This window comes from Pan troglodytes, chromosome 8 (assembly GCF_028858775.2).
Source record: "Pan troglodytes isolate AG18354 chromosome 8, NHGRI_mPanTro3-v2.0_pri, whole genome shotgun sequence".
Taxonomy (NCBI): Eukaryota; Metazoa; Chordata; class Mammalia; order Primates; family Hominidae; genus Pan; species Pan troglodytes.
The window spans coordinates 58,752,004-58,777,245 of NC_072406.2; the positions used below are offsets into that span (position 1 = coordinate 58,752,004).

General features: G+C 41.7%; 1 pseudogene; it reads right to left on the minus strand.

Moving 5' to 3' along the window:
• The window catches only part of LOC129136178 (arf-GAP with GTPase, ANK repeat and PH domain-containing protein 5-like), a 55,916-nt pseudogene that overhangs the window by 11,314 nt on the left and 19,360 nt on the right, over positions 1-25,242 (minus strand).

Below are 25,242 nucleotides of genomic sequence, written 5' to 3' on the forward strand. Positions count from 1 at the left end.
TCTTGGCTCACTGCAACCTCTGCCTCCGAGGTTCAAGCAATTCTCCTGCCTCAGCCACCTGAGTAGATGGGATTACAGGTGAGCGCCACCACGCCCAGCTAACTTTTGTATTTTTAGTAGAGATGGGGTTTCACCATGTTGGCCAGGCTGGTCTGGAACTCCTGACCTCATGATCCGTCCACCTCAGCCTCCCAAAGTGCTGGGATTACAGGTGTGAGCCACCGTGCCTGGCCGGATTATCTTTTTGATATGCCGTTGGGAACTACAAAACATTGCTGAATGAAGTCATGGACACAAACAAATGGAAAGACACCCCATGCTCATGAATGGGTAGAATGAATATTGTGAAAATGACCATACTGCCAAAAGCAATCTACAAATTCAATGCAACTCCCATCAAAATACCACCATCCTTCTTCACAGAACTAGAAAAAACAATCCTGAAATTTATATGGACCAAACAAGAACCGGCATAGCCAAAACAAAACTAGGCAAAAACAACAAATCTGGAGGCATGACATTACCTGATTTCAAACTATACTATAAGGCCATAGTCGCCAAAATAGCACGGTACTGATATAAAAATAGGCACATACACCAATGGAACAGAATACAGAACCCAGAAATAAACTCAAATACCTATAGCCAACTGATTTTCAACAAAGCCACCTAAAACATAAAGTGAAGAAAGTAAACCCTACTCAACAAATGGTGCTGGGATAATTGGCAAGCCATATGCGGGAGAATGAAACTGGATCCTCAACTCTCACCTTACACAAAAATCAACTCAAGATGGATCAAGGACATAAATCTATGACCTGAAACCATAAAAGTTCTAGAAGATAACATTGGAAAAACCCGTCTAGACACTGGCTTACGCAAAGACTTCATGACTAAGAACACAAAAGCAAATGCAACAGAAACAAATAGGTGAGACTTAACTAAAGAGCTTCTGCACAGGAAAAGGAACAATCAGCAGAGTATACAGACAACCACAGAGTGGGAGGAAATCTTCACAGTCTATACATCTGACAAAGGGCTATTATCCAGAATCTATGAGGAACTCAAACAAATTACAATTACAAAAATATGGAACCAGCCCAAATGCCCATCAATCAATGAGGGGATAAAGAAACTGTGATATACATACATATATATATATATGAGGAATACCACCTCAGCCATAATAAGGAATAAATTCATGGCATTCCCAGCAACCTGGATGGAAGTAAGACTATTATTCTAAGTGAAATAACTCAGCATGGACAACCAAATATCATGTTCTCTTTCATACCTGGGAGCTAAGCTATGAGGATGCAAAGCCATAAGAATGATACAATGGACTTTGGGGACTTGGGGGAAAGGCTGGGAGGAGGGTGAGGGATAAAAGACTACAAATTGGGTTCAGCGGATACTGCTCAGGTGATGGGTGCACCTAAATCTCACAAATCATCACTAAAGAACTTAGTCATGTCACCAAATGCCACCTGTTCCCCCAGAAACCTATGGAAATAATAAATAAATAAATAAAGTACAGCATTTTTCTCAGCAAACATAAAATAAAACAAAGACTAAAGTTCATATTTTTCACTCTCCTTTTGGGCAGGACAAATTTTAGATATGTTTTTAAAGAATTAGTAACTTTTTTCCTTTTTCCGAGACAGGGTCTCCCTTTGTTGCCCAGGCTGGAGTGCAGTGGTGCAATTATAGTTAACTGCAGCCTCAAACTCCTGGGCTCAGGCGATCCTCTGCCTCAGCCTCCTGAGTAGGTAATACAAAAGGCGCGTGCCACCAGGCCTGGCTAATTTGTTATTTAACCTTTTTGTAGACATGAGGTCTTGCTATGTTGACCAGGCTAAAAATGAACAAATCTTAATTAACTTAAATATTTCTAACACTTTGGGCATTCAGGAAAACAGCTCCATCTATGTTGTGAAGTAATGGGAAGCATATGGCAGTGGATAAACTTTGAATGAAAATATTAAACAAGGCCTTAGGAGAAAAGTGTAATATGCTTATTATAGATACATTAATTTAAAAAATTCTCTGGCTTGATATCATTATACTCAAATTAGACTTTGATTTAAACATAGGTCCTAAATTTGGATTAAATATAATAGATTGACCACAAATTTATTTCGTCTCCCTCCGGAAGCCTCATTAGTCATAAAATAAAGGTTACACCCATGACCAGCACAGAAGGTTGACAGAGATAATTTTTAATAAATGCTGAGACATAAAAAGTAGATAAAGGAGTGGTAAATAACACAGAAACACAACTTTGGTGACTACAGAAAGTGACTGGAACAGAAGCAAGCCAGTTTGTCTTGCAGAACTAAAGGCAGGTTGTGAACTTACAGGCAAATGGCACTTTGGAAAGTAGGGTAAAATGTAAAAAAAAAAGCCAGCAAGGTCAGTTGCAAATCTCTAACTAGAGCCCCAAGTCCACCTGTCCTTCCATCTGACAAGAAACTTAGATGTGTGTTCTCTGGATATATCAAACCTGAGAATTTCTGGCTCAGAGATACCATGGCTTAAACCTGAGATATAAAGAAAACTGTACACCAAAAATGGAACTCCAACTTTCTTCGCTAACTCTGCTTTTCCTTTCCAGGCCTGCTTTTACTTTCCAGGCAGAAAATTGGGAGATCTTTCTCAGAAGAAACTGAAATGTCTTCAATAAAGATCCCCAGATAATACACTGAGGTCTCCCAAATGAAAAGCTAGTCAGGCTTCTAAGGCCTCACACTGAGTGCTATCAGTTAACAGAAATCCTGCTTCCAAATAAAGCAGGCCAGGGACCACCACACATTGGAGGGAAGCCTCCAAGAAAAGAGATCAAAATAATAGAAAAAAGGAATTGATAGGACCAGTCAAAATCAGGAGCAAAACTTTAAAAAAAAATCTTAAAACACTCTCAAAAAATATAAAATTCAATAGAAATAGTAGAGGATAAAGTCACAGAATATCCCAGAACTAGAATAAAAAGACAAACTGAAAAAAATAGAAGGGGAAAAATTAAAAATCAATGCAGGTGTACTGGTCTAAGCAGCCTAGCATCTGAATAACAAGACTATCAGTAAAAAAGTAACAGAGAAAATAAAAAAGAATTCTCAAGAAGAGATAGTCTGCAGGTTTAGTAGCCTCAATAAAATGAAAAGATCCCCAACAAGCTGTTATAAAATTTCAGAACCTTAGAGAGAGAGATTCTAAAAAGCTTCCGCAGATAACTAAAACCTGGTTGTAAATAACGTATCACACACTGGCAATAGATTCAAGAACAACACTGTAATAAGAGCACAACTGCAAAATGTCTTCAGAACCATACAATTTAGATTCAACCTAGAGGTGTACTCTCTATCAAAGAGAAGGGATTTTAACATCTCCACCTAGGAAAATGTGTTCAAGTACAACCAGAGATGATAACGGGACAGAAGGAAACACAGAATCTAGGACTCAGGCGATCCCACACAAGACAGCAGTTACGTGAGATCCCAAAAGACTTTAAGGAGTTAGCCCAGAAAAGCAGACATCGAGCATATCTAGGGAAACCCACGCTATATTGAACTAGGATGACAAAAGGCCAAAGAAAGTTGTCCCCCACACAAACATAAAAAGGAACAGATGTGTTTTCGCAGATGGAAAATATCTTTGAAAGGCATGTGATAAATGCTACAATACTTGGGGGAAAAACAGCTGTTAGAAAATAGGCAAATGAATATACTCAGAAAATTAGCTTCATGCTAAAAAATAATGGATGTGAAAGCAAACAGAGCACCCAGAGGCTACTTAACGATATTTGGATAGATAAACTAACACAGGCTAGGAAAAAAGAAGATCCAGGAGAATTGCAGAAGTGCTCAGATTTCAGAACTGTTTCAGAGACAGGATGAAGGACATGGAATGCAGAGGCACAGTGAAAACACCATATGACTTAGCAGTGAATAATATTTGCAGAGTCATAATCATGTAAATATTACTGATTTAATTAAAAAGTGTGCTACAATTGGAAGAAACACAGGGAGAAACATAAGATCATGGTGTAGCGGGGAAGGTATGCTTTTACCTGCTGTGATAGAAAGTCAATAGACAGTGCTGGCAATTAACTTAGCTATTCTATTTTTGTTCTTTCATTAAAAATAAGATTAAATATTTAAGGCCCTTTTTTTTTTTTTTTTTTTTTTTTTGAGACAGAGTTTCGCTCTGTCGCCCAGGCTGGAGTGCAATGGCGCGATCTTGGCTCACTGCAACCTCCGCCTCCTGGGTTCAAGTGATTCTCCTGCCTCAGCCTCCTGAGTAGCTGAGAATACAGGCATGCACCACCACGCCCGGCTACTTTTGTATTTTTAGTAGATACAGAATTTCACCATGTTGGTCAGGGTTGTCTCAAACTCTTGACCTCAGATGATCAGCCTGCCTCGGCCTCCTAAAGTGCTGTGATTACAGACGTTAGCCACCATGCCCAGCCTTAAGGCAGATCTTTTGAACCAGACTATTGAAATTTAACTTAAATGTCAGAAATCTTTAAAAGGTGGACACGCTAAGCTAAACACTTTTCTGGATAAATTTAATACTCAGGAAAATAGAAGAGATTTAGAAAATCCACAAAAAGAGGTCCATGCCACCACCGCCAGGTCCACATTGTAATTTAAAGAAATCAAGAGAGACATCCTTTTATGTCAAACTATCAATTTCTTAACTATTTGAGTGTTTACTTACATAGTTTGTACAGTTGCTTCTTCTTATTTCTACAACTAAGAATAAAAAAAAAAACTGGTCACTTCTGATACAAATACCATAAAATAAAAGTAGTTGTTAACATCTTACTGATTACTCCTATGTAAAATGAGACAAAATTCCATTTAAAAAATAATATTCAATAATTTATAATTTAAATTACCTGGCATGATTAATTTCATAAGTCAAATCTAAAAACTTAGTTTTTCATTTAGTTTACTTTTTGTTTCTATTACATACAAATGAAAGAATCCTCATGTACAAAAGAAAAGGGCAAAAAAATTAGGCCAGATGAAAAATTTAGCTAATAAAAAGTTTAACTGTTGCATATATGAGCCATGATCCATTAGTATTCTCTCATTCTGCATTTACACATAGCTTACTTTAATTATCAGACTCTAAGAGCTAACAGCTCTAAGAACTACTTCCTGACCAGACACCTATCTCTAGATGCAACAGAATCCCTGTAAGCATCTTGAACCACACTTAGTGGTTATCTACTAATATGTCACTAAAAACAAAACAAAATTAAAAAACAGTCTTTACACAACTGGAAAGTAACCTATCTTAAATTTTTTTTTTTTTTTTTTGAGATGGAGTCTCACTCTGTCACCTAGGCTCGAGTGCAGTGGTGGGATCTCAGCTCAGTGCAACCTCTGCCTCCCAGGTTCAACCAATTCTTCAGCCTTAGCCTCCTGACTAGTTGGGACCACAGGCATGTGCCACCATGCCTAGCAATTTTTTTTTTTTTTTTTTTTTGTATTTTTAGTAGAGACAGAGTTACACTGTGTTAGCCAGGATGGTCTTGATCTCCTAACCTCGTGATCCACCCACCTCAGCCTCCCAAAGAGCTGGGATTACAGGTGTAAGCCACAGAGCCTGGCCTAAATTTTGATGTTAAAATGAGTATACAAACCTAATTGGACATGGTGTCTGCAGCACAAAAAATCATTTTTTTTTTTTTCCCTAAAAAGAGGCCAGAATAATAAAAGCCCCAAGAGGGACTTGGGCCATGCTTTGTTTCCTACACTGCCTCTGCCTTTGATGCTGGAAGGGCCTTGTAGGCAAAAGTTCCTACCACTGAAGAGTGAGGGACATGGAATAGCTTTTCTTTTACTGCTTCCATGCTCTCTAGGTGTGAGAAGCCCATGGCTCTGGAAGGAACTGGGAAATACAATTCTGATATGTTTTGGATATGTTGCCCCTCCAAGTCTCATGTTAACATGTGACCCTTAATGTTGGAGATAGGGCCTAGTGGGAGGTGTTTGGGTAATGGTAGTGGATTCCTTATGAATAGCTTGGTCCCATCCCCATGGTAATAAGCAAATTCTCATTATGGTAATTTAAAAGACTGTGGTACTGGCCAGGTGCGGTGGCTGAAGCCTGTAATCCCAGCACTTTGGGAGGCTGAAGCGGGTAGATCACTTGAGGTCAGGAGTTTCAGACCAGCCTGGCCAACATGGTGAAACCCTGTCTCTACCAAAAATACAGAAATTAGCCAGGTGTTATGGTGCCCACCTATAGTCCCAACTACTCGGGAGGCTGAGGCAGGAGAATTGCTTGAACCTGGGAGATGGAGGTTGTAGTGAGCCAAGATAGTGCCATTGCACTCCAGCCTGGGCAACAGAGTGAGACTCCATTTCAAAAAAAAAAAAAAAAAGAGTGTGGTACCTTCCCCCTTCCCCTCTCTCCTCCCTCTTTCACCGTGTGGAAACACCTGCTTCCCCTTTGCCTTTTATCATGATTGTAAGTTTGCTGAGGCCCTCACCAGAAGCAGATGTTAAAGCCATGTTTCTACAGCCTGAAAATCTTTGAGCCAATTAAACCTTTTTGTTATAAATTACCCAGCCTTAGGTATCTCTTTATAGTAATGAAAAAAATGAAGACAAATTCTAACCAGAAATAACTGACTCAAGATGGGCAAAGTCTACTCAAACTATAAAAACAAAGGTTACAAACTCCCGTGTTTTACTGTGCTGCATTACTTCGCATATTATTATAAAACCCTCATTTGTATTCTTGCTGTTTAAGTCAACTGGAAAACTTGGCTGTGTATGGCTTGTTGGCAAATAAATGAGGATTTAACATAACATTAAGGGAAATAAGCAGGAGTAGGGCATGTTTAAATTTACATTACATCAAATGAAAAAGTTAATAACCTAAAACTTTTGAGTAGCATGAACTTGGATGTGGTAAATGAATGTGGTCAGAGGACTGTGTAAGAGGAGGCCCAAATCACAGATTCAATCCCTGATGATAAACAACTATGTTTTTTTATTTGTTTAAATGAAAACCAAGCTGAAGCCTAAGTTCTATCATTCATCTTTAAAATGTACTTTTTGGAGCAAGGGAAAAGGGATTATAAATAAAGATAAATCCATTAATTATAAATAAAGATAAATCCAAGAATTATAAAGAGAAATCCATGACTCCTCCATCACATGACAAATTAATTGTGTTGATAAAAAGATGGCAAAATGTATAAACAAAAAGGTTACACGTTTTCACTAACATCATAACTAAAGGAAAGTATATCACATATTAAAATAAGACAAGTGAACATGTGAAAAGGTGAAAAATTTAAACCAATATGAGTTTTTCTAAATACTTTCTATAACCTGATCAAACAAGAGCTTTTATTCTTTCTCTTGGCGGAAAAAACAATGTCGTCTCACCATCTGTTTGAGAGTTCCTCTGGAATATTGTGCTTGCCTCTGGATTGGCAGAAGGGTTAAACTCCAAAGCTATATGCATAGAGGAAGAAAAGAAAAAAAGATGTAACCATTGATAAAAATTTAACAACTCGTTTATTCGACTGCTGCATTTAGGCTATTTCACTATCTCTACTTTGATTCTTATCCATTGAAATGAATGTATAGACATAAGATAGAGCCAGGCAAGATGGCACATGCTTGTAGTCCCAGCTACTCAGGAGGCTGAGATGGGAAAATCACTTGAACCCAGGTCAGGAAGTTGAGGCCAGCATGAGTAACACAATGACACCCTCCTTTATTTAAAAAAAAAAAAAAAAAAAAAAAAAGAAGAGGTAAATTTTGGCTTTGAGTTGTGTAAAATCAACTTTGCATAAAATAAATCAAGATGGCAGTAAGTTTTAAAAGACAGGTCTATTTTATAGGCAAAATATAAGATGTATTCTAGAGTTTTTAAAACTTTTAAAAAGTAAATCCATCATATCTGTCACTTCCATTTCATTCTGAGGACACAGAACCTTAGTTCTCTTGAGTAGCTGTCTTCCATAGTCATGTGATATCTCTAAGTTTTCATTTCTTCATTAGCAATACATAGGGAGAACATACACAGGCCTTATTTGTATTGGAAAGGGCCAAGTGAGACATACATAAACTGTGTTGTAATCCTAAAGAATGACAATAAAGAGCCATTTTTGGGCTCTCATCCAACACTACCCATCTACTAACTGGTGTGTAACATCCATCAGGCTTTCCTAACATCACCAAGCAGAGTATAAGTTTACACAAGTACTTACATGCTTTGTGTAGAAAGGTACAATCAATTAATTCACATAATACATTTGTTTATTCTAAAGCAATCCTTAAATATCTTGAAATGTGAAGATAGTACTTCCAAGTTACAAAGTCACACTCATGAGTCTTAATTATCCTACCTCTTTAAAAATTAAGAGCCCAACCAAAGTTTAAATAGAAGAGCTATAAGACATTTCCTCTACAGTAATGAAATCTCTGGCATTTAAATGAAACCAATAAGCCAACTGGATTTAATATGTTTATGATGCAATGTTTTCTATTTTGAAAATTTCAGTTTTTATTCAAGAACCATATTATTACCCAGAATTACTTTTACTTAGATTCATCTCTTTGCAAAATTTTAGAGGCAAACCAACTAATTGTTTTCTCTTTTCTACCGGCTCCCATCCCCTGCCTCTGCCAGCAGTGTAGAGACTAAAAAACTCCAACTTTCTTTCCTTTTTTTTTTGTGAGACGGAGTCTCGCTCTGTCACCCAGGCTGGAGTGCATTGCCGTGATCTCTGCTCACTGCAACCTCCACCTCCCAGGTCCAAGCAATTCTCCTGCCTCAGCCTTGTGAGTAGCTGGAACTACAGTCAGGCGCCACTACGCCCAGCTAATTTTCATATTTTTTTTTTAGTAGAGACAGTGTTTCACCATGTTGGCCAGGCTGGTCTCGAACTCCTGACCTCAGGTGATCCGCCTGCCACGGCCTCCCAAAGTGCTGGGATTACAGGCATGAGCCACCAAGCCCAGCCAAAACTGTAACTTTCTTATCTTTGAACAAGATGCTATTGTCAGGAGGGGAAGGGAGAAAGGGGGAGCCACGGCAACAAACACTCTTACAGGGAAGGTCTGACATTTTAACCTGCAATCTTTATATTACACATTAAAAGTCTACATTGACGTTTCATGTCTTTTGAAAGTTTTGACCATGAACCAATCCCCACCTCTCTTTTAGAACAAGGAGGTAAATAAAGTCTGTTAAGTCACCAGAATAAATCTGGAGACACATTTTCTGTTAAAGTAAGAATTTTAAAGTAATCAGAGCCTCATAGGTAATAAAGCGGCCCATTAAGAATACCATATAGCCTCTCCCGTGGCAACCTCCATTCTGATTTTAAATAAGAAATCCCCAAATATTTGAATAGGAACTGTCCTGAGATTTGGCTACTTTAACAAAGGAAACAATTAGGCACTTACCTGGTTCCTTCACTTAGGTACCATCTGGATAGGTACAAAGAAAAAATAAGATGGGTACTGAAAAGTTGGGATATCTGAGTTTTTATTGAGAAAAGGAAGAGAATAGCTCAAAGAAGCCTAAACAAAGTCCCACAGGATAATAAACAGAGCTACAGACACTGTTGTCTCACCATCTGTTTGAGAGTTCCTCTGGAATATTGTGCTTGACTCTGGATTGGCAGAAAGGTTAAACTCCAAAGCTATATGTATAGAGGGAGAAAAGAAAAAAGATGTAATCATTTATAAAAATTTATCAACTCATTTATTCAACTGCTGCTTATTCGACAAGAGCCATAAATAAATGGTCCCATGCCAGCCTGGGAGAATGAGATGAGAGAGCAAGAACTGGGCGATTGGGAGGGGAGGCGAAAAGAAAATGACTGGACTCGGTGGGGAAAGACTAAGGGGTGGGAATTCAAGGCAGAGCCAGCTTTTGTTCCTGGCCAGCCCCCGGGAAAGCTGGCTACAAGCAGAAAGGAGCTCGAAGTGGGGGATGCCTCAAAGGGAACCTTGGGGACAGCAGCAGCCAGAGGCAAACCGAGGGTAGATGGCACCTATCACCTCCTTACCTTCAGGCATCTCCCGGTCATGAATGTGGTGCATGTGGAGGTCCTCACCAACTTCAACAGTCACCTCAGCAGGCTGTACAGCAGCAGCCATGGGTGCTCCTGCCATCCTGTCACCAGTTCCTGCCTCATAGATCTCAGATTCAGAGGGACACACCGACCCCTGCTGCTGGTCAAACTCGAGGCTGACGCTAGGGTGCACACGACAGGTCAGTATGTTCCCCATGGGGCGCCTCTACTGTCTGCCACCACCTGTGCCTCTGCTCACAGCTTTGGCCACGCACTCCCGCTGTCCTAGGCCGAGGCTATGCTGCACTTGCAGAGATGGTCTTCCCGCTCCTCGCCTGCCCACCTCACAGCGCGGCCCCGGGCACCAGCCCTGGCCCCGGCCCCGGCTAGGGCTGCGGGCCAAGGCCCGCACCCTGCTGCCTCCCCTGAGTTGACTTGTCTGGGAGGGTGAAGACCAGCCGGCTTATTTAATAGGTTGTGAACCCAACAAGCGCTGAGAGACACAACAACTGCCTGAAGAGAGAACAGATGGAGCTCCTCCTCCTTCCGTAGTCACCTACAGACTGAAGCCCACTGGTCCCAGGTGGGAGCCCAGGCATGTGGCACACAATGCCCCACTCCACACTTCACAATGCCCTCCCCGACAGCTCACAGTGCCCCACCCTGCCTGCCACCCCTCCCCAACAGCTCAGAATGCCCCTGCCTTGGCTGCCCCACCCTGTGGCTTATGATGCTGCTGCTCTCCTGGCCCCTCGTGCAGTGCCAGTGGGACTAAGGTTTTCATTCATCACCAGCTTCCTGAGATTTTAGTCCTAAGAAAAGCACAGGGTAGTTCATTACTTGAAGCCATCTTCCTCTATGAGTTCTATACAAAGCCTCAGTAGAGTGGGTCCCATTAGCAACCAAGTTGAACAACTTTTATTTGCTGACTGAATATAGATACACCTGAATTGTTGACTGCTTTTGTAACTAAACACTCCTCTCCTGTCTTCCAACGAGTGGTCATTTTTGTCTGCAACTTGACCACAGCAATCCCTGGGGCCCTAGCTCTACTCTCAATAAAGAGTTATGGCTGTGTGTGTTGAATGACACCTTAGGACCCATCCTGCCTCCACCTCCTTCTCCATAAAATAGAAACCTAACTTGTCCCTCCAAGCTCTGAAATGCTGAAACTTACCAACTCCCTTTTCTCCCCGCTATTTCTTCCTTCCATGGCAGGGACTTTCAGATTTTCTTTCTTTTACTAACAAGGCACTAAGCATGATTTTCTCATACAAAATCGAGAGCCATAAAGTGGCTTACCACAGTCCTATTTCAATAAAGATGAATACTCGACATCTGGCAAGTAGTGTGTGCCTGACAGTGTCCCCACTGTGCTATGCTCATTTAACCCTCAGAAACAATCTCATGTTACAGATTTTACAGAAGTTGTTGAGATGGAGAAGGTAAGCAACCTCCCCAAGGTCACATGACTGCTAAGGGTGGGGCCATAGTTTGATCCCAGGGTAGTCTGAATTCCCCAATTGCTTAAGCATGATTATCAGAAAGTATAGCAGTCTGTTTTCACACTGATATAAAGAAATACCTGAGGTTGGGTAATTTTTAAAGGAAAGAGGTTTAATTGACTCAGTTTCACATGGCTGGGGAGGCCTCAGGAAACTTACAATCATGGCAGAGGGGGAAGTCCTTCAGGAAACTTACAGTCATGGCAGAAGGGCAGGTCCGACTTACATGGTGGCCACACAGAGAGTGGGAACATGTGAAGGAGCAACTGTCAAACATGTATAAAACCATCAGATCTCAGCTGGGCACGGTGGCTCACACTTGTAACCCTAGTACTTTGGGAGGCCAAGGCAGGTGGATCAACTGAGGTCAGGAGTTTGAGACCAGCCTAGCTAATGTAGTGAAATCCTGTCTTTACTAAAAATACAAAAATTAGCTGGGTGTGGTGGTGCATGCCTGTAATCCCAGCTACTCAGGAGGCTGAGGCAGGAGAATCACTGGAACTCAAGAGGCAGAGACTGCAGTGAGCCAAGATCATGCCATGGCACTCCTGCCATGAGCATGGCAGACTCCATCCCAACAACAGAGCAAGACTCCATCCCAAAAAACAAAACAAAACCCTATAAGATCTCATGAGGACTTACTGAATATCACAAGAACAGCATGAGGATAACTGCCCCCATGATCCAATCACCTCCCCCTAGGCCCCTCCCTCGACACATCAGGATTATGGGGATTGTAATTCATGATGAGATGTGGGTGGGGACATGGCAAAACCATATCAGAAAGTAAAGGTAGAAGTCAAGCTTGGATGGGAAATGACATTGTAGATTATTATTATTATTATTATTTTCAGACGAAGTTTTGCTCTTGTTGCCGAGTGAAATTGTTTCTCTAATTTCATTTTCAGATTGTGTCTTGTAGATGTATAGAAATACAATTGATAAATGATTCTGGCTATTAACGTTTTATGCTTCAACCTTGCTGAACACTATTTTTTTTTTTTTTTGAGACGGAGTTTCACTCTTGTTGCCCAGGCTGGAGTGCAATGGCATGATCTTGGCTTACTGCAACCTCCGCCTCCCGGGCTCAAGCAATTCTCCTGCCTCAGCCTCCCAAGTAGTTGGGATTGCAGGCAGGTGCCACCATGCCCAGCTAATTTTGTATTTTTAGTAGAGACGGGGTTTCTGCACGTTGGTCACGCCCGCCTCAGCCTCCCAAAGTGCTAGGACTACAGGCATGAGCCATCGTGCCCAGCCAGATTCGTATATTTTTAAAAGAATTTTTTTTTGTTGTTTTTTTTGAGACAGAGTCTCACTCTGTTTCCCAGGCAGTGGCACAATCATTGCTCACTGCAACCTCCACCTCCTGGGTCCAGGTGATTCTCATTCAAGTGCCTAAGCCTCCCAAGTAGCTGGGATTACAGGAGACCACCCCCATGCTCAGCTAATGTTTGTCTTTTTAGTAGAGATGGGGTTTCACCATGTTGTTCAGGTTGATCTCGAACTCCTGACCTCAGGTGATCCACCTGCCTTGGCCTCCCAAAGTGCTGGGATTGCAGGCGTGAGCCACCACTCCCGAACAGAGCGACATTTTTTTGATGTGGATTTTAAAATGCCTCCCTTTCTTTCAACATTGATTAAGTCCCTTCTACATGCCAGGCATTGTATGTGTGAAATAGTCCCAACTCTCAATGAGTGTAGGCAGATACACAAACAAAGGCTTAAGGAGGTCAGTTTTCTCAGACCAAACTGCTGGAAAGTATATGAACCTGGGATACAAACCCACCTCTATTTGACCTCAAATTTGATGCTGGGGTGGTTTTAATTTTTTTCTGGGAATTTCAGTCATTGAACCATGAAGAGGTGAAAAGTCTCTGTCAGATGTGCGTGTAGTGGTCTGTATAATAAATACTGAAGGAAGCAACCCAACCAATTAAGAGACTTTCTCTAAAGGCAGAGTAATGCTAAGGGAAGTGGCAGTGACAAAAATGGAGGAAAAAGTCTGTGATCATTTGGGAGACAGAATAGGAAGTGCTTGGTCATGAGATGTGAAAGAAGAGGGGAAGTAGATGGAAAACAGAGCTGCTCAGGCTCTGCTGGGGAAGACTGGGTGTGTAGCAGTGCCTTCCTCCTGGCCGAGAATGTAGGAAGAGAAATAGGTAAGGAGGAAAAGATAGTTTTTTACTCTCAGTGTCACATTAAAATGGAACTCTCTGCTCAAAAGTTGAATATAAATCTCTGTAGGCTAAGTCCATTTGTGACATCCCAACATATGTTTTCAAAAATAACATACATACTAAATGAAGCCATTAAGCATAACTGGGGAAATTTCCTAAAATTTACACGCTAAAAAATCACCATTTTTCATTTATTACTTTCATGGAGCAACTTTGAATCTATGGTTACAGCAAGTGAGGCACCTTGTATAAAATAAAGCTAATACATGAAAAAAAACCATTTAAAATTCTATTGTTCTCAGAGAATGGAGAAAGCAATTGAAGCCATGGGCATGGAGGTGACTGCCTTGAGAAGTTGTGTATAGTAAGGAGAACTGGGAAGAAAGAAGACCTGGAGAATAGGGTGATTTACACGGCATTAAGTGAAGCTTGCAAAAGTGAGCACTGGGAGTCAAGAGACATGTATGAATCAGGAATGGCTGCTCCTGTGAGTTGTTAGAAAGGAGATGATGCCTTCTTTTCATATCTATAACAGTAGCACCTAGCACAGTGCCTGTTCAATAGGTACTCGACATGTATTATCCCAATGCAGAGTCAGATTTTGCCAGGAGGGCAGGAAAGCTACAAATTAGCTATGGCAACTTAGTGATTGGGCTTGTGTGTCTGTGTGAGCGAGCTGGATGTCAGGCAGTGGGTAAAGTAGTGAACTGGAGGTGAGAAAACAATGACACAAACTCAGGGCTTCTCTTCCCAAGTATTTGGCTGAGAAGAGAGATGTAGTATTAAAGGGAGATATGTGGTAAAGGAAGCCTTTTATTTCAAGATTCAACAAAAGCGTGAGTATACTTCTATGTTAAAGGGAAAGAGCCAACAGAGAAAACACATTTTTGAGGTTAGAAGAGAAGGAAGAACTAATGCAGAAGGGCCCCAAAGGGCACAGGTGCGTGCAATCCGGATCAGGGACAGATTAGCTTTGGACTCCTACAAAAGCAAGAAGGGAGAAAGGACAATGTGACACTAGAGATATTTCTGGTAAAGGAAAGGTTTAGGAAAAGATCTTTTGATGACCTTTATTTTAACCGAATTTTTTTTTTTTTTTTTTTTTTTTTTTTTTTTTGAGATGGAGTCTTGCTCTGTCACCCAGGCTGGAGTGCAGTGGCACGATCTCGGCTCACTGCAACCTCTGCCTCCTGGGTTCATGCCATTCTCCTGCCTCAGCCTCCTGATTAGCTGGGACTACAGGTACCCGTTACCATGTCCGGCTAATTTTTTGTATTTTTAGTAAAGACAGGGTTTCAATGTGTTAGCCAGGATGGTCTCCATCTCTTGACTTCGTCATGTGCCCGCCTTGGCCTCCCAAAGTCTGGGATTACAGGCATGAGCCACTGCACCCGGCTACAGACTTAAAAAAAAAAAAATACTCTGGGAAAAAGGATATTATGTATAGAAAAGTCTACACTTCTTGATACAACTAACTAAAAAAAGCCTGATACACTAAACAAAACCCAAATAATGTCTTCCCTAAAAGTGGGTAACTTGAAAAGCAATTCGAGCAAAAATCAAGGAGTTCAATTATAAATAAGTATATCAACAAAGTGAAAGATGGGTTTAATTTTTCCCACAAAAAGTTAAAAGAAATAACAGCAGTTTTAGAGGAAGAGGAAAAAATAATAAGAAAATTATATGCAGTTGCAAAATGTGTGACTATTTACAAACTCTAACATATAACTACAAAACGGACCAGAAGAATCATTATCATAGGAAGCAAAGGGTCATTTCAAAAATCAGAGGAGGGATGATTCATATTTAATTTAATTCTGTGGAAAAAATTTAAGTAACCTTTGAGGACAAAAATAGGTGATATGTTGAAATGCGGGAAACCACAGTGGAAGGAAAAATAATTCAAGAAAGCTCAGTTTCAGTAACCAGTATCTAGTAAAATCTTCAGGACCTAGAGGCTACAATCTGCATTAATAGTGTCTGAAGATCTAGAAATGTCATTAAATACCATTTTGGATAATTCTTGTAGACTTGAGATGATATCTACTTAAAGTTACAAAATAGAGCCCGTATTTCTGTATTCACTAAAGAAAACAATTGGATATGGAAAAGAAACTAACATGCTATGCCACAATCTCTAAAGATTAGGGAAGTTTCAGCTTAAAGCAAGAATAATCACAATAAAGTTTTATAACCCTTTGCAAGCATATATGAAAAACTTACAAAAAGTTTGTAATGATCTTTTCTTAAGCTAAGAGAACAGAAAAAATGAGAAAAATTAAATTATAAAATGAAACTTTGGTTTAGAGGTAAGAAACATTTGATGACAGTCAAGAGATCAGGGTTGTACACTGTATTATGTGAATGTTGTGACTCATTGGTTTCATCCTGGATATCATAACTTGACATTTTGTAAAAGTGATTTTTCATGGGAGTTTTTTCAGGTGCCCTATAAAGTCCTGTCCCATGAGAAGCGAATAATAGTTTTCCATATTCTTGAGATATCTTAATGAATAGCATCTTCTACAGTCTTCCATTGTTTAGTCCTTGGAGAGACACTCATTAGTGACTGTTAAGGTACCTGAGTTATTAGGTGCCTGTAGACTATGCCCAGTGATATGTGCATTAGGTACATGCTCCCTAGCTGCGTTGACACTGACTGAAGCTGTGAGGTTTCATAATGACATGTCAGCCAAATACATATGCTCAGATTTACCATTTATCAAGAGGTCTTCACACTATCAATTATGCAATTATCATTCTACATACAGGCAGTGATAAAGGGAGTAAAAAACCACAGCCATGGATCGGGAGACCAATGTACCTCCAGGAGTCCAGTGGGTCCAGAAGCCCTTTGGATGTTGGTCAGAGGCTCCTCTTGGGCAGAGATCACAGCAGCAGCCAACAGGTCTGGTGAAATCCTTAAGAGTTCTCATGGACAAAGTTTGTGAAGGCATCTTAGACAAGATCTTGTCTTTGCTGGTTTTATGATCCTCTGCAGATGGGTCTATTCTCATTATCTCAGCCACCTTTCACTTCCTATCAGTTCAGTTCAGGTCTCTCATGATCCCAGGCCGCAGTAGTTGTTATCACGTGAGTTCATTCATATATGTTTATCTCTTTGGGGATGGGAGGACAACTTCACTGTGGACTTAATTCTACTGGAGATGAGTGACCCCATTTTAAGACAACAGGATCATAAATTATTATCACATATCAGCAGGGCAGACAATAGCTACGACCTGGGGCTGAAAGCAGGTAACTCCATTTATTCTGCAAACATTGTCTTGATTATGGTGCCAGTTGCTGTGAGGGATTTCCTTTCCACCACCTGTTTTTCACAAGGTTTGAGTCTGAACTGCTAACATTCTACTGATTTCTGGGGGGAAGGGACTGACTGCACCATCCTAGCCTGTCAGAGCCCTTGCCCCAGTACTTCCACTTTAAGAGTTTTCCACCTTGTCCAGAACTACAGTGCATTAATCCCCTCATTTTCTCTCTTAAGAGAATAAACAGGTCAGGCGCAGTGGCTCACACCTGTAATCCCAGCACTTTGGGAGGCTGAGGCGGGTGGATCATCTGAGGTCAGGAGTTCGAGACCAGCTTCGCCTACATAGTGAAACCTCGTCTCCACTAAAAAAAAAAAATCACAAATATTAGCCGGGCATGGTGGCAGGTGCCTGTAATCCCAGCTACTCGGGAGGCTGAGGCAGGAGAATCCCTTGAACCCGGGAGGCAGAGGTTGCAGTGAGCCAAGACTGTGCCACAGCAGTCCAGCCTGGGCGACAGAGTGAGAGTCCCTCTCAAAAAAAAAAAAAAAAAAGAGAGAGAGAATAAACAACCCATGTCAAGTACACACCCACATCCCTCTTATCCCAAATACCAAACACACAAAAATCCAACCTGTCTCCTTCTACCTAAGCAATTTTAGATAGTCACTTTCTCATAATTACCTTAAGCTCCCTGACTTGCTGCTCGTCCTTTCTCTGGCAAAATCTCATCCTTGGATGAGCCCGACTTTGTGTTTGCTCAATGACACCACTCACCTGAACCAGAAAAAATATCAAAAAGTGGTCAGAGATATCATCATAAATTCAAATTACTTACACAAAAAATTGGCCCTAAATGTTTCCAGAAATCAATAAAAGTTTTGTTTCTCCAATGACATCATTTCTTCAGAAACCCAACGTGTATAACCTATTTTTTCTATGTTCTTCTAACATGTATTCAACTTCTCTCATCTGATATCTTGCCAAATCATTCAAAGAGAAAATATATCCCATTAGGCAAGAGCCGACCATATTCCCATCACCTGAGAAAATCACATGCACAGGATGCACCCACCTCACCTTTCTCTGCCTCATCATGTCAGAAAAAGTACCCCTCCTTTTGTCACAAGGCAAATCTGAGATAAAAGATTTAGATGGCCTGTAATTCCAGCACTTGGGGAGACCAATGCAGGCAGATTATTTGAGTCTAAGAGTTCAAAAGAAGCCTAAGCAACTTAGGGAAACTGCATCTCTCAAACAAATACAAACCATTAGCCTAGCATGGTGGTGTGGTGGCACATGCCTGTAGTCCCAGCTACTCAGGGTGGGGAGCACTGAGGTGGGAGGATCACCTGAGCTGGAAGGTTGTGGCTGCAGTGAGCCGTGATCACGTCACTGCACTCCAGCTAGGGTAACAGATATTTTTAAAAGGATCTTCTCAGTTAAAAATAATCAAATAAACAGGTGGCCATGAGGCTGAGGTGGCTGCAGTGCACTCAATTCCTCCTTAAATAACCCAAAACTTGACTCAGTGTAAATAATAAAAGGAAACTTAAGCTTAAGCAATCAGAAACCACCAACTAACATCTAACTAGAGACCTTCCACTGTAATGTTCCAAATGAGGCCACTGCTCCACTTTACCCAATCAAGTATTTTCTTTTTCTTCCACATTCACCATATAAAATTCTTCCCCCACCCTCCCTAAGCCTCTCTGTTGGACCTCTGAGCTGCTTGCAGTCTGGGGCTGCCTAGTTTATACATTTCTGAATGCTCAAATATATTTTCTAATGTTTCAAAGTGGCTCTGGTGTAGGAGGTTGTTGGTGGAGTGACCCGAGAGTGTACAGGAATTGAGGGCATATGAGATCTCTGGACTCTGCACTCCATTTTGCTGTACACTCAAAACTACTCTAAAATAATAATATATCTTTAAAAATCTATAACTATCATGTAGCCCTTTTCAAGTCTCCAACTGGTTGGAGCCAGTTCGATTAAAGCTCAGAAAAAAAACTGCTTAATAAGCTAGTTCTGACCCAACTGGCAAGAAGCAGCAGGAAAGACCCAGGCCAGGGGAGCATATTGCACATACATGCACCAGGAAACTGGAGGAAGCTTGGAGGCCCTTTAGCCTGGTCCTGAGCCCGCTGAAACTGCAGTTACAGGCACAGATGCCTGGGGCACCAATCTGAATCTGCCAACATCCAAGGCCACATGAACACAAATGCGCAGTCTCCTCTGCGATCGGTAGCTAAGGATGTTAGGCCATGATTGGACTAGGATGGGAGATGAACTGAGAACTATGGATTCTGTAGGTTATTGTTGTCTCTTCCCACCCCCAAGCAACAAGTGATGAACACACACACACACACACACACACACACACACACATCCCGTAGTGACTAACAGGATCTCCCTCCAGGGGATTTGCAGAAAGGGGAGCAGAAAACATCCCAGGGGCCTTTCACAGCTACTTCCTTGAGCCCCCTTTCAGACTGCTGTCTAGACCTGTCGCAGCCCAAACATCACCACCCTGATATGCAGAAGCTGGCATCCTTACCTGAAATTCAACACCAAGAAAAGATCTCTTCTACTCAACACTGATAGAAATACCTCTAAGCAACGTCCTCATTGGCAGGGGTGGAGTGGGGGAGTTTCTTAAAAAGTGAGGCCTCTGCCTACCACCTAGAGAACCTGGAAATTTCCATCTGTGCCACAAAGTCCAAATCACTGGCCACTGCCCCAGTGTATGGCAGATTAGAACATCTCTCCATTAGATCTGGGTTTCTATTCCATTGAGTGAAATGGCTTTTCTATTACAGGAACAGAATAAGGGATCAAAAGGGTCTTACAACTGAACTCCAGTGTACAGTCTGCACAGACACTAGGCTTGTGCAAATATGACACAGCGAGGCCCCAGGACCCTTAAGCCAGCTGAATGTACTGAGTTTCAGGAAACAGTGAGATACATTCAGCAAAACAGTGGGCTTCATGCTGAAAGAAGTCAATCCAAGTAAACAAACATCACACACACACATACACACACACACACACACACACACACACACATACACACACACCTGCAGACACCCTAGTGGCCAATAGGTCCTCTCACCAAAAACCTGTGACCAGGAGATCAGAAAGCCTCCCAGGGGTCCATCACTGCCCTTTCTGGAGCCCCTTATCAGATGGCCAGCCCCAGGACAGCACTGTCTGATCCTGGTCCAGTCCAAACCGCCATCACCCTGTGATGTGGGAGCTGGCCACTTCACCAGAACCTCTGTGTCAGAAAAATTTCTCTTCCTTTTAAAATGATGAGGGGGAACCTTCAGACAGTGTCTGATTAGGGTGGGTGGAGAGAGGGGTTTCCTAGAAAGTCAGGCAGGGCAGGGCTGAAGCCCTCTGGGTTAACTGAGTGCTTTTGATATGAAGGCAGGTAAGACTGGACAGGTGGGGGTGTTAGTGAGGGGATGGTGTAGGGTGTGCTGAAGAACTCCACTTGGGCTCTGCACACCAGGGAAAATGACCATAAAACATCCCATCTTCACTGCTCAGAGAAGGCTAGATCTGCTGTGAGCTAGAAAGCCATGTGGGGGCAGCTGATGAGTCATCAAATGGGAGAAATCTGAGAGCCATGTGTTCCACAGGCCTCTGGTCCTTGTTCAGGCAGCAGGGCACTGTGACATGTGGCTCCTTGGCCCCTTCCAGCCACCACCTTGACTGCATGCTGCAGGGAAGGAGACTGAAGACCAAGAATGGGGTCTTGCTCACCATGGGATGATGGCTCAGTACAGAGCTGAGCTATGTATGGCCCAAGAGGCAGAAGGTGGGGATGACCCAGGCTGAGCTGGGGGATCCAACTGAACATGCACTTGCTAAGAAGCTGTGGGCTATGATGCCTTGGGACCCCAGTCTGGGTCTAGAATTGTAGCAAAACAGGCTACTGGTAAAAGTTCTTGGGAAGCCAACTCACTTTTGCTGTCATCCATGGGCAAACAAACCAAGCCCCACCACTTCCCACTCCCTCTGAAAGCCTCCTGCCCCTCTGATCGACCACACCACAATGGTGTCACTCTGTAAGGCACAGGTAGACAAGGCATCCAGCCATGAACACTCCAGGGCACACACATGTCCAGAATACACTGGTTCTTGTTGAGACTCCACTCTTCCAACTCAGACAGAAGCTCCCCAATCTCCTCAGCCACTCCCAACAACTGGAGGTCTGAAAACTTTCATGCATGCCGCTATGGTCTAAACCACTCGTGGCGGTTTTCATTTTCATTTTCCTGATAATCAGTGATGCTGAGCACCTTTCCATATGCCTTTTCACCAACTGGATGCCTTCTATGGCTAAATGTCTATTCAAATCCATTGCCCATTTACAAATCTGCTTTTTTGTGGGCTTCTTGATGTTTTTCTCTTTTTTTTTTTTCCTATTTATTTATACAAGTTCCTTAGGTATTTTGGATATTTTTAAAAATGATTTTCAATTCCACTGCCCAGTTATAAATGTTTTTTTTGTTTGTTTGTTTGTTTGTTTGAGACGGAGTTTTGCTGTTATTGCCCAGGCTAGAGTGCAATGGTGCGATCTTGGCTCACAGCAACCTCCACCTCCCAGAGTCAAGCAATTCTCCTGCCTCAGCCTGCTGAGTAGCTGGGATTACAGGCATGTGCCACCATGCCCGGCTAATTTTTGTATTTTTAGTAGAGATGGGGTTTTTCCATGTTGGTCAGGCTGGTCTCAAACTCCCGGTCTCAGGTGAACCATCCACCTCGGCCTCCCAAAGTGCTGGGATTACAGGCGTGAGCCACTGTGCCCGGCCAATTATCCCTTTTTGTGTTTTTTTGGGGGTTGGGGGAAGAACAGAGTCTCGCTCTGTCACCCAGGCTGGAGAGCACTGTTATGATATCGGCTCACTGCAGCCTCCGCCTCCCAGGTTCCAGCGATTCTCCTGACTCAGTCTCCCGGGTAGCTAAGATTATGGGCGTGCAACACATGCCCAGCTAATTTTTCTATTTTTAGTAGAGACAGGGTTTCACCATGTTGGCCAGGCTGTTCTCAAACTCCTGACCTCAGGTGATCCGCCCACCTCGGTCTCCCAAAGTGTTGGGATTACAGGCGGGAGCCACCACTCCCGGCCCCATTTTGGGTTTTAACATCAGTCAACACTCATATTTTAAAATAATAACAATGAATGGCGGTACCTTAGAACAAAGGAATTATAGATCTTTCTCTTGTCCTAGTGCAGACATTTTGTCTATAAAATGTTATTCACAGATGAATTCATGAGAACATTACTGTGAATTTTAAATCCATATACAAGTGTATGCTCATTCATGAATATTTCAATAAAATAAAACTAATAGCAAAAAAGAATTCCAGAGTTGAAGCAGTTTCAGGAAAAAGGAGTTGGCAGTATGAAGTAAAATAGCAAAAATTATTATTTTTTTAAAATGGGTATATTTGTGTCTACAACCTTTTTTAAATTATAGCATTAGACAATGTGTATATATATACATATATAAAGCAATGGAAGTAGCATTGTTTTCATACTAGTCTAGAATATTAAAATATATGTAATATGTGATCGGCAAAATAATGGCCCCCCAAAGATGTCCACAGATTCCTAGAACCTTACATGAAAACGGTACATCATGCATGTGATTCAGGTAAAGACCTTGACATGAGGAGACTACCCTGGTGCTATGGAATGAACGCTGTGTTCCGTCAATGTTCATGTGTTAAAATCCTAACCCTCAAGGTGATGGCATTAGGAGGTTAAGCCTTACGGAAGACTCTGCCCTCATGACTGGGATTAGCACCTTATTAAAGGCACAAGGGAGCTTGTTTGTTCCTCTCACCATGCGAAGACACAGCAAGAAGGAAGCCTCTATGAGAAAGCAGGCCTTCACCAGACACCAAGACTGCCGGCACCTTGATCTTGCACTTCTCAGCCTCCAGGACTGTGAGAAACAAAGTTCTGTTATTTATAAGCTACCTGGTCTAATGCATTTCCTTGTAGCAGCCTGTATGGATTAGGACAGTGGGCTCATGTGGATGATGACGGTGTCTCCATTCAGGACTAAGTAAGCACATGAGTCCTTAACAGTGGAAGAGAAGGGGGAAGGAAAGAGCCACAGAGACAGGTGGCCATAGAAGAAGGGTCCATGGGATGCAAGGTTGCTAATGGTGAGAGTGGAGAAGAGCCCAAAGCCAAAAAATGCAGGCAGACTCCAGAATGTGGAAAAGGCGAGAAAAAAGATCCCCTAGAGCCTCTAGAGATGAAGGTAGCCTTTCCACCACCTAGATTTTAGCCCAGTGAGATCCACATCACACTCTGACATACAGGAGTGTAATAAATTTGTTTTATGCCCTGACATACTGGTAGTTTGCTGTAGCAGCAATGGACTAGTAATATATAAATATATATATATACACACACACACACACACACACAACGCCCCCTACCACACACACAACATAACTATCTATATATATCCTGCCCTTCAAAACTGAATCAGATAAACTACACATTAGCATTAACTTAGCTGGGTGTGGTGGCACATGCCTGTAGTCCCAGCTACACAGGACGCTGAGAGGGAGGATCACTTGAGCCCAGGAGTTTAAGATCAGCCTGGGCAAACAAACACACTGAGGCCACATTTCAAAAACAAACAAACAAAAAACACAACAAATCTTTGATTAAGCTCATTTCCCAAATTTGAAGAGGAAACAATTATTAGATAAAGAGGAGAAAAGAGAAAGGTAGAGCTGCTGACTTCTGTGGTGGAAGCACAGGCACAGGCCCAAACATACTCCTGTCCTCCTGGCTTTCCTGTCCCTTCTCATAAGGGACACAGGAACCTCTCAAACTGAACCATGGATCACAGAACCATACTCAGAACGCAATACAGTTTTGTCTACGATTTTTTATATATCTGTGTCCCTGTCTCTGCCTCCCATTCCCAACTCCCTTACTCTAGTTAGAAAAAAATGGCTATTACCAAATATGAGTACATCCTTATATACTAATGCCAACTGATCACCAGCTGGTTTTCTTCTTTTACAAAGTCATAAATATTTAGGCTTTAACACATCTTCCAAGCAATAGAATGTTATTTTCCAGTTCATTAACACAAATTCTATATCTAAAATGAAGACTTCACAAGTTGATTTAAATAACATATTAACGAAAATCGACTGGCCATGGTTCAAACTGACATTTTAATTAAATGTGATGATAGGTTGAGTAACCTAGCAGTACTCTAAAATGACTTTTGGTTATGGCTTTTTCCATATTATGTTTAGGCTGAGGCATCCCTAAATGATTCCATTGTAATTCCCCTTCTTAAACATGAGATTTATCTTTACAAAATAATTTATTTTCTTAAAATTACAAGTTAATTCTATAGTTCATGCATACATAATCTCAGTAGATATCAGCTGTATGTGTACACACATACATATAGGTATTTGTATATACACACATTACATAATTAAAAAAAAACTTATTAGCAGGGTACAACCACGAAGACAAAGAGGCTTTGTGTAATGTGATGGAAACACAATTGCAGGACAAACAACAGGCTGCTGTGAGGGCTGTATTTACCCTTTCTGATGTAAGACTTGGAAAAACATGGATACTGGATATCTAATCCGCATAACAGAAAATTTAGGGTGCAGAAAACTTCCCACAATTTTTACAGACAATGTCAATAGAAAGGCATTCAATGCAGAGAATACACAGTGTGACAGTATACAAAAATAAGCAGGTTGATGGTTTAGATTTATGAGACAAGAGAAATAAATAGTAGATGATGTCATAATTCTTTTATGGAGTTATGAAAATTCTTCATTTTATATAAGGTCAGGTGCTTTCAAATGTCAATGAGAAAAATATTTAAAGGAAGAATCAAATCTAAGACGTAGAGAGATCTTTATAAACGTGAACTTCAGGCCAGGCATGGTGGCTCATACCTGTAATCCCAGCATTTTGGGAGGCCTAGGTGGGCCGATCACGAGGTCAGGGGATCAAGACCATCCTGGCCCACATGGTGAAACCCCGTATCTACTAAAATACAAAAAATTAGCGAGGAGTGGTGGCATGTGCCTGTAGTCCCAGCTACTCAGGAGGCTGAGGCAGGAGAATCACTTGAACCCGGGAGGCAGAGGTTGCAGTGAGCCAAGATAGCACTACTGCACTCCAGTCTGGTGACAGAGCAAGACTCCATCTCAA